At 45.8% G+C, this 13,361-nt stretch overlaps 1 long non-coding RNA gene across 3 annotated transcripts in view; it reads right to left on the minus strand.

The window, feature by feature from the left end:
* Window positions 1–9,769: 9,769 nt before the first annotated feature.
* LOC121027171 (uncharacterized) overlaps window positions 9,770–13,361 on the minus strand; it is an 11,470-nt gene continuing 7,878 nt past the window's right edge. For 2 of the 3 annotated variants that reach the window (XR_005788584.1, XR_005788583.1), the window contains one exon: window positions 9,770–9,962. This is a non-coding gene — a long non-coding RNA (uncharacterized LOC121027171). The remainder of the gene's footprint in view (window positions 9,963–13,361) is intronic. The other variant, XR_005788585.1, reaches the window with a different exon arrangement.

Below are 13,361 nucleotides of genomic sequence, written 5' to 3' on the forward strand. Positions count from 1 at the left end.
TAAAAAGCACCCAACTTTTGCTGTGTGTCATGAAAAAAGGAGGACAGGAGTGGGTAGGGAGATTGGCTGTGGGGGAGGACTAGAGGGAAAGTAAAGAAACATCAGTGCTTGGCTCAGGGCAAGAAGGGACCCATTTTCTGAGGGCCAACCCTATGTCAGACACTTCCACAAACTTACAAAGGTACTTTTCACATCCACCTGGGAGGAGTGAGACATTAGTATCCCCATTTTATAGATGAGGCAACTGAGACACAGAGAAGTAAAAACACTTGTCAAAGCCACTCAGAGAAACAATAGTAAAAAAAAGGGGGGGGGGGATTAAAGGGCAGGTCTATCTGCCTTCTTTGTGCTCCATTTTACTGGCTCAGGAGTTCACAGTGATTCTATTAGGTTTCAAATGGAACCCAGCGTTGTATCCCTGGTTCCAGGCCTCTCCAAATATCTCTTCCTATAGCAAATAGAGCCAACCAGGAGGCTACCCCATCTAAGCAATGTTAACAGCCCTATTTGTTATATTGGTCTTACATGTTAGCAGCACCTTCTGTCCCTTCTTCACTTCCGTTTGGCACTTATCACCTCTGCAACTACATCCCTCCTTCTGTGCCTCAGGATCTCAGGGAAGAACTCCTACTGCTGCCATAGACCAGGTAGAAGAGAACTAAGCCTCTTTATTCATTCATTCATTCATTTATCTATGTATTCATTCCACAAACACTCACTAAGCTTGTGTTGATATCAGGCCTGTGGAAAGAGCTCAGTGGGACAGCTCCTGCCCTCAGGGGAATTTGTAATCTAGCGGTGGTAGGGGTGGCCAATCCCAGCATGTTAGTACGTTGTGATCAGTGCCATGAGATCTATAGGGCACTGGAGTGCCACCTCACTCAACCCAGGCAGGCTGAGATGGGCTGGGGGCCAGGGCAAGCTTCCTGGAAGAGGTAACACTTGAGGATGCCTTTAAAAATGGGTTCTGGGGGCACCTGGGTGGCTCAGTCGGTTAAGCGTCCGACTTCAGCTCAGGTCACGATCTCGCCGTCCGTGAGTTCGAGCCCCGCATCGGGCTCTGGGCTGATGGCCCAGAGCCTGGAGCCTGCTTCTGATTCTGTGTCTCCCTCTCTCTCTGCCCCTCCCCAGTTCATGCTCTGTCTCTCTCTGCCCCAAAAATAAATAAACGTTAAAAAAAAAAATTTAAAAATAAAAATGAGTTCTGGGGCACCTGGGTGGCTCAGTCGGTTAAGCGTCTGACTCTTGATTTCAGCTTCAGGTCATGATCTCATGGTTCATGAGTTCGAGCCCTGCATGAGGTGGGGCGGCACACAGGGTCGGCCCATGCACTTGTTCAGACCTTTGATTCAGGATGAAGCAACATGAGCTGGCACCCTGCCGATGGAGGTGGTCCACGTACATCTGGTTCTAGGCCTGCATTGCCACCTGTCTCCTGGACAGCTTCACTGGATATATGTAATGCATCAAAGGGAATTTATCATTCACTGTCAGCCCAGACTTAGAGTCCTCTTCCTGGAAGATGTTACCACTATCACCTACTTAGATGCTCAGACCAGAAGCCCTTGTTTCCTATGGGCCTCAAATCTCATTTGCCACTGAGTCCTGCCCACCCCACCCTCTCAGAGTATCTTCTTTACTCATCACAGCCTCTACCCTAGTCCAGGTCCTCCTCCTCTTATCAGGACCCTTGCATCAGCCTTGCTCCCTGTCTCCAATCTTGCTTACTCTGACCCATGCTACACAGTGGTATATGGGTCTGACCAAGTGGGGCTTACTCTAGAAATTCAAGTCTCATTTAATACCCTAAATCAGATCAATATAATTTGTCACATTCACAGAATAAGATAAATATGACCATTTCAATACGTAGAGCAAAGGACATTAAATAACATTCAATACCAGCTACAATAAAACTCTCGGCAAACTAGAAATAGAAGGGAACTTCTTTCATCTGACAAGGATATCTACAAAAATCCTATAGCTAAGATTATATTTAATGTCAAGTATCAAACATTTTCTTTCTGATGGGAGGAACAAAGCAAGAATGTCCTATCGTATTTTTGCTCAACCGTTAGTACTAGTGGTCCTAGCAAGGACAATAAAGCAAGAAAAAGCAATAGAAAGGGGGGCCTAGCTGGTGCTATTGGTGGAGCATATGACTCTTGATCTTGGGGTTGTGAGTTTGAGCCCCAGGTTGAGTATAGAGGTTACTCAAAAATAAAAAGAGTTCTTTCTTTTTTTTTTTTAAGTTTCTTTTGTTCTATTTTTTTAATTTTATTTATCTATCTTGAGAGAGAGAAAGTGCAAGCGGGGAAGGGGCAGAGAGCGCGGGAATCCTAAGCAGGCCCTGCCCCACCAGTTGCAGAGACTGATGTGGGGCTCGAACCCACAAATCACAAGATCATGACTTGAGCCAAAATCAAGAGTCAGATGCGCCATACAGGCATTCTTGGTCTTTTTTTTTTTTTTTTTTTAATATTTGTTTATTTTTGAGAGAGAGCGTGAGCACATGAGCAGGGGAGGGGCAGAGGGAGGAGGACAGATCTGAAGTGGGCTCCACACTGACAGCAGCAAGCCCAAGGTGGGGCTCAAACTCATGAACCTCCAGACCATGACCTGAGCTGACATCAGATGGTCAACCACCTGAGCCACCCAGGTACCCCTGTTCTATTTTTTAATTTAATTTAACATTCATTTATTTTGAGAGAAAGAGAGAGAGAGGGAGAATGTGAGTGGGGAAGGGTCAGAGAGAGGAGAGAGAGAATCCTAAGTAGGCTCCACTCTGTCAGTGCAGGGCCCCACATGGGGTCTGAACTCACGAACCATGAGATCATGACCTGATCTGAAATCAAGAGTCAACTGCTTAGCCAACTGAGCCACCCAGGTATCCCCAAAGTTATTTCTAAATAAGGTATTAGAATTAATTCAATGAAGTCGCTAGATATAAAGACAATATACAAAAATAATTATATTTTTGTATATTGTTAGCAAACAATTAGAAAATGAAATTTAAAAATAATACTATTTACAATAGCATAAAAAAATCAGGAATAGGGGTGCCTGGGTGGCTCAGTTGGTTAAGTCTCTGATTCTTGGTCTCTTGGTTTCAGCTTAGGTCATGATCTCATGGTTCATGAATGAGTTCAAGCCACACATCAGGTTCTGCAGTGTCAGCTTAGGGCCTCCTTGGGATTTTCTCTCTCCCTCTCTACTGACCCTTTCCTGCTTGTGCATGCTCTCTCTCTCAAAATAAATAAGTCAACTTAAAAAAAATCATCAGGATTAAATGCAATATATGTAAGACTTTACTCTGTAACTTTAAATTCTGTAAAATTTAAATATTGCTGCAGAAAGTAAAAAAAAAAAAAAAAGCTGAATAAATGGGGAGAGGAAGGATATACCATGTTCATGGATTGGAAGATTCAATGTTGTAAAGTTATCAATTCTTCTCAAATTGGCCTTATAGGCTCAATGCAATTTCAATAAAAATTCTAATAGATTTTTTAGTTAATGCCCTGATTCTAAACTTTATATGAAAATGCAAACTACACTGACAGTGCACTGTTGGAAAAAACAAAGCCTGAGGAGTTATACTACTACATATACAAATTCACCATATGGGGTACCTGGGCGGCTCAGTCAGCTAAGCATCTGACTTGATTTTGGCTCAGGTCATGATCTCACAGTTCATGAGTTCGAGCCCCACATCAAACCCCAAATCGGGCTCTGCACAGTGCTGAGCCTGCTTGGGATTCTCTCTCTCTCTCTCTCTCTCTCTCTGCCCTGCCTCCCCTCCCTTTCTGACTCTCTTTCTATCTCTCTCTCAAAATAAATAAATAAACTTAAAAAAAAAACTTACCATAAAAATTTACAATTAAGACAATATAGCACTGGCATAAAGTAGACGAGTAAACTGATGATACAGAATAGAGAACCCAGAAATAGACTCACACATATATTATCACTTGATATATGAAAAAAAATCACTACAATTCATTGGAAGGAAAAAAAGTATTTTCTTTTTTTTTTTCAAAAAAAAATTTTAATGGTTTTATTTATTTTTGAGACAGAGAGAGACAGAGCATGAGCAGGGGAGGGGCAGAGAGAGAGAAAGACACAGAATCTGAAGCAGGCTCCAGGCTCTGAGCTGTCAGCACAGAGCCTGACACGGGGCTTGAACTCACAGACTGTGAGATCATGACCTGAGCTGAAGTCTGACGCTTAACCGACTGAGCCACCCAGGCGCCCCAGAAAAGAGTATTTTCAAAAAATGATGCTGGAAATTTGAGGGGGAGACATCTTGACTCTTACCTAATGCCATACACAACTCTTTTTTTTTTTTTTTTTGTAGGCTCCATGTCCAACATGGGTCTTGAACTCACAACTCCAAGATCAAGAGTCGCATACTCTACTGACTGAGCCAGCCAGGTACCCTACCAAAAACAACCCTTAATTCAACATGGATCAGAGTTCTAAGTGTAAAAGATAGAACAATAAAGCTTCTAGATGAATACATAGGAGAATCTTACCACCTTGAGGTAGGCAAAGATTTTTTTATTCAAATCACATACTCACCAAAAAACCAACCATAAAGGAAAAAGTTGAAAAGATAAAAGATAAAGGAAATGAATGTCATTAAAATTAAGAACTTTTAGAAATAATTAAGAACTTTTGTGCATCAAAAGGTAACACGAAGAGGGGTGCCCTCTGGCTCAGTTGGTAGAGTGTATGACCCTTGATCTCAGGGTCATGAGTTGGAGCCCCGTCTTGGGTGTAGGGATTACTAAAAATAAATAAATACATAAAAACTTTGAAAAAAAAGATATTAGAGGATTTCTTTTTTAACATTTTTCTAAATATTTATTTTCGAGAGAGACAGAGAGCAAGCAGGGGAGGGGCAGAGAGAGAGAGGAAGACACAGAATCGGAAGCAGGCTCCAGGCTCTGAGCTGTCAACACAGAGCCTGATGCGGGGCTCGAACTCACGAACCGGGAAATCGTGACCTGAGCTGAAGTTGGACGCTTAACCGACTGAACCACCCAGGGACCCCAATTAGAGGATTTCTTTTGCACTACTGGTGGGAATGCAAACTGGTGCAGCCACTCTGGAAGACAGTATGGAGATTCCTCAAAAAGTTAAAAATACAACTACTCTAAGACCCGGCAATTGCACTACTAAGTATTTGAAGGGGCACATGCACCCCAATGTTTATAGCAGTGCTATTGACAATAGCCAAAGTATGGAAAGAGCCCAAAAGTCCATGGATGAATGGATAAAGAAGATGTGGTATATATATATATATACAAAGGAGTATTACTTGGCAATCAAAAAGAATGAAATCTTGCCATTTGCAACTGTGTGGATGGAACTAGAGGGTATTATGCTAAGCAAAATTAGTCAAAGAAAGACAAATATCATATGACTTCACTCATATGTAGAATTTAAGATACAAATTTAAGATGAACATAAGGGAAGGGAAGTAAAAATAATATAAAAATAAGGAGGGGGACAAAACATAAGAGACTCTTAAATATGGAGAACAAAGAGAGGGTTGCTGGAGGGGTTGTGGGAGGGGGGATGGGCTAAATGGGTAAGGGGCATTAAGGAATCTACCCCTGAAATCATTATAGCACTAAACACCAACTAACTTGGATATAAATTTAAAAATAAATAAATAAAATTAAAAAAAAAAGATACCACTAAATGGAGTGAAAAGGGGGTGCTTGGATTGCTCAGTCAGTTGAGCATCTGACTTCGGCTCAGGTCATGATCTGGAGGTTCGTGTTTGAGACCCACATTGGGCTCATTGCTGTGAGTGCCAAGGCCACTTTGGATCCACTGTCCCCCTCTCTCTGCCCTTCTCCGGCTTGTGCTCTCTCAAAAATAAAACCTTAAAAAAAAGAGAGAGAGAGACTGAACAGGTATGCCACAGACTGGGAGAAGATATTTGCAATACATATATCCAACAAGGGACTTAAACCTAGAATATTCATGTATCAAAGAACTCATGCATCAAGAAAACAAACGGGGCAACCCATTATTAAAAAAAAATAAAAGACTTAAACAGACACTTCACAAATTATCAATGAGTATATAACAAGGTACGCCACACATTATGTGTCAGTGACTTGAAAATTTACTTTTTAAAAAAAATTTTTTTAATGTTTATTTATTTTTGAGAGACAGAGAGAGACAGAGCATGAGTTGGGGAGGGGCAGAGAGAGAGGGGGACACAGAATCGAAGCAGGCTCCAGGCTCCAAGCTGTCAGCACAGAGCCTGACGCGGGGCTCGAACTCACAAACTGCGAGATCATGACCTGAACCAAAGTCGGACACTCAACCGACTGAGCCACCCAGGCGCCCCGAAAATTTACTTTTTTTTAAGTTTTCAAAAATGTATTTTCTTTCGTGATCTCTGCATTCAATACGGGGCTTTAACAGGCCCTTCTGACAGAACCAGCCAGGTGCCCTAATGAAATGCAAATTTAAACTACAATAAGAGACTGTTATGCACTTACCAGAATGGCTAAAATGAACCAGACCAACATTTTCAAGGGTCTGCAAGGAGGTGGAGCAACTAGGGCTCCCATACATTGTTAGTAGGTGTATAAACTGATGCCACACTTTGGAAAATTGGCAGTATTTACTGAAGCTAAACATGTATGTCTCGGGGATCCCACTCCTGGATGTATACCCAACAGAAATGAGCGTGCATATGGTCACCAAAAACACTGTACAAGAATATTCATGACAGGGGCGCCTGGGTGGCTCAGTCGGCTAAGAGTCCGACTTCGGCTCAGGTCATGATCTCACGGTTCATGGGTTTGAGCCCTGCATCGGGCTCTGTGCTGACAGCTCGGAGCCTGGAGCCTGCTTCGGATTTTGTGTCTCCCTCTTGCTTTGTCCCTCCCCTGTTCAAGCTCTGTCCCTCTCTGTTTCTCAAAACTGAAAAATGCTAAAAAAATTAAAAAAAAAAAAAGAATATTCATGACAGCCTTATTTATAATAGCCAAAAATTAGAAGCAACCCAAATTGACAGTAGACTGGATAAATAAACTGTTAACCCCATTAACAGTAGAATGTATAAATAAAATAATACATGTAATTCATACACACACACAGTAGATTAAATAGCCATGGGTAGAACAGACAATTGCCACAAGCTGCAACACACATGAATCTCTTGGGCAAAATGCAGGGCAAAAGAAGAAAGGCACAAACAAGTACATACTATAAGATTCTATTTATATGACATTCAAAAACAGGCAAAATGAATACATGGTGATAAAAATCAACATAGTGGTTACTTTATGCGGGGGTACGGCTGGGTGGGGGCATGAAAGAGCCTTCCGGGCCCTGGAAATGTTTTGAGTCTTGATCTGAGTGGTGGTTATAATTCATTAAGCAATACACTTAAGATCTGGGCAATCTACTATTTGTAAGCTATCCCACAATTAAAAAAAAAAAAACACACATTAAAAAGTTTCAGCTATCAATGTCCATCAGTGTCTCCCATTGCTTAGAAGAGAAAATCCAGATTTTTCTTCAGAGCGCTGATTCCCACTCATCAGTGGCTTCTCCCCTTCCCCTACTAGACCATAAGCTCCACAAGGTCAGGACCATGGCTGCACAAGCCTGTGACTGCACTTTTCGTGGCTGTAACCCCAACTCCTAGCACAGTCCTGGCAAAGAGCAGAAGCCCAATCAATACATATTTAAAGTAAATTAATGGATGAGTAGTGGTTTTATCTTATTCCAATAGTAACACTTCCGAGCTCCCTCTCCAGCCTCCCCCCAGAGGTTTCTGGAAACTTCCCAGCTCTCTCCAGCCCTGCAGAGCGCCTCCCTCTTGCCCAACAGGTGGTGTTCCTATACCCTCTCCAGCCTTTCTGGAATGTCCTTTCCCCTTTCTTGTCCCACAAACTCCTGCCTATCCTCCAGATCCTTCTAAACTCACCCACAACTCCCTCCTTCAGGCTCTTACAACTTGAACACAGCGCACGAATCACTATGTCTTTATTTCTATGGCTCTGCAACTTCCTGACTTCGAGACCTTAGACAAATCAGCTAACTCTCTGGGTCGGTTATTCAGTTTGCACACTCCCCTAAGACCGGTTCTTTTCCCTCAGTGTGCCCAGAAGCCTGACCTCTGTGGACTATATCGCCTGAAAAATCTTGCCTGCTGATTCCCTGCGGATTCAATCACTGGGAAGCACCAGCAGGAGCGAGAGGAAAGGCTATTAATTCCTCTCCTCCTACCCCTATTCTCTACAGCCATGGGTCCCATCAGGTGCCCCCTCTTTCACAACCCTAGCTTCACCAGGTGCTCCTGACAACCTTCTCACTTCTTTTCCCTTCAGATCTATAGGTGGTTAGGGCTCCTCCCTGTTGCTAACCTTGGGGCACCCTGCCATCCCTTGCAATTTTCCTTAACCCTTTCCACACCTGTGTAAATAGTCCCTTTCTTCAACTCTGCAAGAAACCCTTCAGTTGCCATCTGTTTCCTACTGGGACCCTGTCTCCCATACTCCCTAACCCTCAATTTGTTCATTTGCAAAGAGGGAGGTGACTATGATGATTAACTGAGATGGTGTATTTGCCGTGCTAAGTACAATGCTGGCCATAGTATAATTGCTCAAAGAACACAAACTACCTTTAGAGTTATGATTTTGCTCCGATGCTGGGCCATGAGTTTTCTGCTTCATTTAGTGGAGGCTCAATAAATAGTATTGAATGAATGAAAATATAAATGAATGAATGACTAGATGAGCAGTGACACAGAGAAAGACAAGAGCCGCTGTATTACTTATAGAATCTTCGTGTTTAGCTGAAGAACTTTCTCAAGATAGTGAGCTCCCTATGTCTGGAGGTGTACAAGCTCTGAAGGTAGAGGTAATCAGCTGATGGTGATGTTGAAACACAGTTCAGCAAAGCAGGTGGCGTGGAGCAGAGGAAGTTGGTTAGGCTTTCTGCGACCTTTTTAGCTCCAAGAGTCTGGAGCTGGGAGTCATAGGAAAAGAAATCAGAAAATCCCTTGGCTCAGATTTTAAAGAAAGAACAAGGGCAGATCTACACATGAACTCACAATATTTTGGTTCAGCTTTAAATTCCACCCAGCCAGGGGCGCCTGGGTGGCTCAGTCGGTTGAGCGTCCGACTTCAGCTCAGGTCACGATCTCGCGGTCCGTGAGTTCGAGCCCTGCGTCGGCCTCTGTGCTGACAGCTCAGAGCCTGGAGCCTGTTTCAGATTCTGTGTCTCCCTCTCTCTGACCCTCCCCCGTTCATGCTCTGTCTCTCTCTGTCTCAAAAATAAATAAATGTTAGGGGCGCCTGGGTGGCGCAGTCGGTTAAGCGTCCAACTTCAGCCAGGTCACGATCTCGCGGTCCGGGAGTTCAAGCCCCGCGTGGGGCTCTGGGCTGATGGCTCGGAGCCTGGAGCCTGTTTCCGATTCTGTCTCCCTCTCTCTCTGCCCCTCCCCCGTTCATGCTCTGTCTCTCTCTGTCCCAAAAATAAATAAACGTTGAAAAAAAATTTTAAAAATAAAAAATAATAATAATAAATAAACATTAAAAAAAAAAATTCCACCCAGCTGGACAGCCTCATTGACAGAGGAGCAAATAAAGCCCAGAAAGGGGAAGAGACTGGTCCAGAGTCACATAGGCAGGTTAGAACCCACCTGTCCTAACTCCTAGTCTGGTTTGGCCTCCACATGAGTCAGGCCTCAGAAGAAAATATATTTAACTTTTTTTTTTTTTAAAGAAAATATTTTCCTCTTACAACTTCTACAAAATGACTTTTCTCCATACCTTTGAAGAATCAGATGCATGTCATAGCAGTGAATTGGTGGGCTGGCAAGGAACTAGGCTTGAGTTAGGGAGGGGGCATCATCTGAGATCATCACCAGACAAGATGTGGGGTTGGAATGGAGACAGGAGCATGTTCTCACCTCTTGGGAACTACTGGGGCAGAGGGAACAGATGTGGTTAGTGTGGCCCAGAGCAGAACAGGGGCCCCTGGGAACAGCTACAAGAGGCAGCTCTCAGAACTTTCCAGCAGAGTGATCCATAAGGGGAGTGAGCTGCTCAGTCTCTATGGGGCATAGCATGGGCTGCCTGGTCACTAACCACCAATTTTGGCAAAGGGCTTCCTGCCCAGGTCAGGGAGAGGAAGTAGGAATCTCTGAGGTTCTTCCCCAAGCCACAAGAGTTCAGGACCTTAAGAATGGTAAAAAGTAAAATTCATCTGGTTGAATATCACCGACAGGACACTGGAGGCATCTTTACAACAGCCAAGATTTATCCAGAATCTTCTCACCTGGACTCTTCCCTTGGCCTTCTACTGCTCTCCCTTTCCCCTCCCCTACTCCACAGAAGCCAGGGTAGTGTTAATAGGGAGTTACCAGATCACTCTCCTCTTAAGGACCTATGGGGTGGCCCTTCACACTGAGAATAAAGTCCCTTGGTTCACAGGCCCTTCTGGAATGGCCTTTGCCTGCTTTCTGACCACTGTCCTGTGATTCTTCTTCACTCAGCACTCTCTACTACTCTGGTCTTCTTCAGGCTAAGCTCATTTCTGCCTCAAGGCTTCTCATTTGCTATTCCGCTATCTGGAATGTTCTTCTTTCAAATCATAGCACACCTCGTAGATGCTGAGGGGGTGCCACCCAGGTTCCCATTTGGGGCTGAGGGGCTCCATCCCCCATCTGCTCTCAGTTGAGACTCTGTTGGAATGCCTCCTCTGAAGACAGCTGGCTTGGCCAGTCTTGTCCCTTGCTGTGGGTAGCTACCCATCGGCTGGCCAGCATGCGGGTACAAAGGCCAGACCCATTGCCTGGAACTGGGACAACTTGGAAAGGTTCTCCTTGCTGCTTGATGCATGAGGGTCAGCTGAGGCCTTTGTTGTGACTTCAGCGTAGCCCAACTCCTTCCGTCACTCTGCGATACTTCCCTCACCCACCCACAGGTGCCCGCAGGTGCAGGGTCCAAGGGCAAGCCCCCAGAAGGTTCCTACATGTAGCTCTCTATCTTAGCGTGTGCTTCTGGGGGTCTGACTGAGCCAGCCTGGTGGGCACCTCTTCATCATTTGAGCCTCAGCTCAGACGTTATCCTCCTTGGCCTCCTCCTTGGTCACCGTGTGTGTGATGTCGCCTGATCTCTCTGTCGCCTTACCCTATTCTGTATTTATCACCTTTAGAAACTACCTCTTATGTTTGTTTATTTCATTCCTCCTCGGCTGTCTCTCTCCCAGACTAGAAAATCAGTTTCACAAGAGCTGTTGTCTTCTCCTCACTGTGCCCCAGGGCCAATGCCAGTGCCTGGGGCAAAGTTGGTGCTCACCAAATATTTGTGGACCACCTGAATGTGGACGAAGAAGCGAGCAGGTGAAGAAGGGGTGAACAACGACTGCATGAGTGATGCCTGCCTTTCCTGCTCTCCACACCCTGCCCCACCCCCATAGCCCCTGAGCCAGGCTGCTGCTGGGGCCCCTCCCCCTTGTGACCCCGGCTGAGCCGGGGCCTCCTGGGAGGATGGAGCCTGCAGCCGCCTTGGCTGCCTGCCCTGTATTGATCAAAGCTGGGAGGCCTGCTGGCTGAGGTCTGTCCCAGCCCATGGGGGCGGGGGAGTAGAAGGGGGATTCTGGCTGAGATTCAGGCAGGGCTTGCCTGGGGCAGAGTAGTGCCGGCTAAAGATCCATCTGCTTTTGGAGCTGACAGCACCCCTTCCCCACAGCTCTCTGGGGAGGTCAGACCAGCCAGCCCCAGGAGGATGGCTGGGCAGGAGGGTATGGGGACAGAGTCTGGACTGCAGCTGGGTTTGGGCTCCTGGCCTCTTGCGAAGCCCTGCATTTGGTGCACATCACTGTTTATGGAGATCCCACTAGGCTCCCTCTCTTGGGGCTGTGGAGTAGACAAATGCCTCTTTATACAGGCCTGCCGAGCACCCCTCTGTGCACAGCACGGTGCAGGACCCACGGATGAGGTTTTCAGTGAGCGTGGGTTCTGGAATCAGTCCTCACAGCGCACCGTGATCCAGGGCACAGCAAAGGAAATGGTGAGGGGACATGCCCAGGAAAAGGCCTAAGGATGCTCCCTCCCATCAGAGTCCTGACTCAAGAATGAATAATCAGGGTAATTCCTATTTGGCCAAAAAAGGACCTTGGTCCAGAAGGGAGAAGTACCTCACCCAAGGTCACATGGCTACGGGCAGTTAAGCTGGGGCTGGAGCCCAAGTCTCGTATCCTGCAGGTGGACTCAGAGAGTAGGATGATCTGGCATCCGCAGCACTCTGCATGCATGTACTGAGCACCGCCTCTGGGCCAGGCCCGGTGGTGGGTGCTAGAGATGATACGGGGATGTGGGACACCCACCCCGACCTTAGGAGCTCACAGCCCAGGAGAGAAATGCACGCACTGGTCTGGGGATGGAGATACAAAGAGCTGGGCAACCGCAGGGCAGAGGAAGTAACTGCATCGGAGCCAAGCTGGGAAGACCTTAGGGAGGAAGTGCTCCCTGAACTGTGTCTTAGATGGGTGATTTTGAAAAAGCAGGGACCTGGGGAAGAGGCAGAGCAGTCCAGGCACGGGCACAGCATGAGGAAAGACACTGTCTTCTGTTGCCTCTTCCAGGCCTCTGGAATCCGGCCTCCCTGTCCTTCTGCCCACAAACCACCCCACTGCCAGAGTGAGTGCTCTGAAACCTGATTGGGATCATGCTGCTCTCCAGCTCAAAGCCTATCAGTGGCTCCCCATTACCCTCTGAATAATGTCCTGTCATTCACAGAGCTTGAATGCTAGAGGTCACTTTAGGCATTCTGTGTCCACCCACTCCCATTTTACAGAGAAGAAAACTGAGGCCCAGAGAAGGTCATACAATGAGTCAGAGGCCACTTTAGAACTGAAATAGTGGCCTTCTGAACCCTGGCCAGGGCTCTATTTCCTGACACTCTAGCCTCTGGCCTCCCCCGAATGCCCAGCTGATATTTAAGGAGCACTCTCCTCTCTGGCTAAAGTCTCCAAATATCAAAGCTGGGAGGGACCCTCCTTTTACAGATGAGCAAACCAAGGTCAGGAAGGCAAGCCAGCTTTGCAGTTACTAAAATATTTGCACACTGGGGCTCCCGGGTGGCTCAGTCGGTTGAGTGGCCCACTTCGGCTCCAGTCATGATCTCATGGTCAGTGGGTTTGAGTCCTGCACTGGGCTCTGTGCTGACATTCTGCGTCTGCTTCTCCCCCGCTCATGCGCGTGCTCTCGCTCTCTCTCTCAAAAATAAACATTAAAAAAAAACAAGAATAGAATAGAATAGAATAGAATAAAATAAAATAAAATAAAATAAAATAAAATAAAATAAAATAAAATAAAA

The sequence above is a fragment of the Herpailurus yagouaroundi genome, unplaced genomic scaffold (genome assembly GCF_014898765.1).
Source record: "Herpailurus yagouaroundi ecotype Mexico unplaced genomic scaffold, PumYag 77, whole genome shotgun sequence".
In the NCBI taxonomy this organism is placed as follows: Eukaryota; Metazoa; Chordata; class Mammalia; order Carnivora; family Felidae; genus Herpailurus; species Herpailurus yagouaroundi.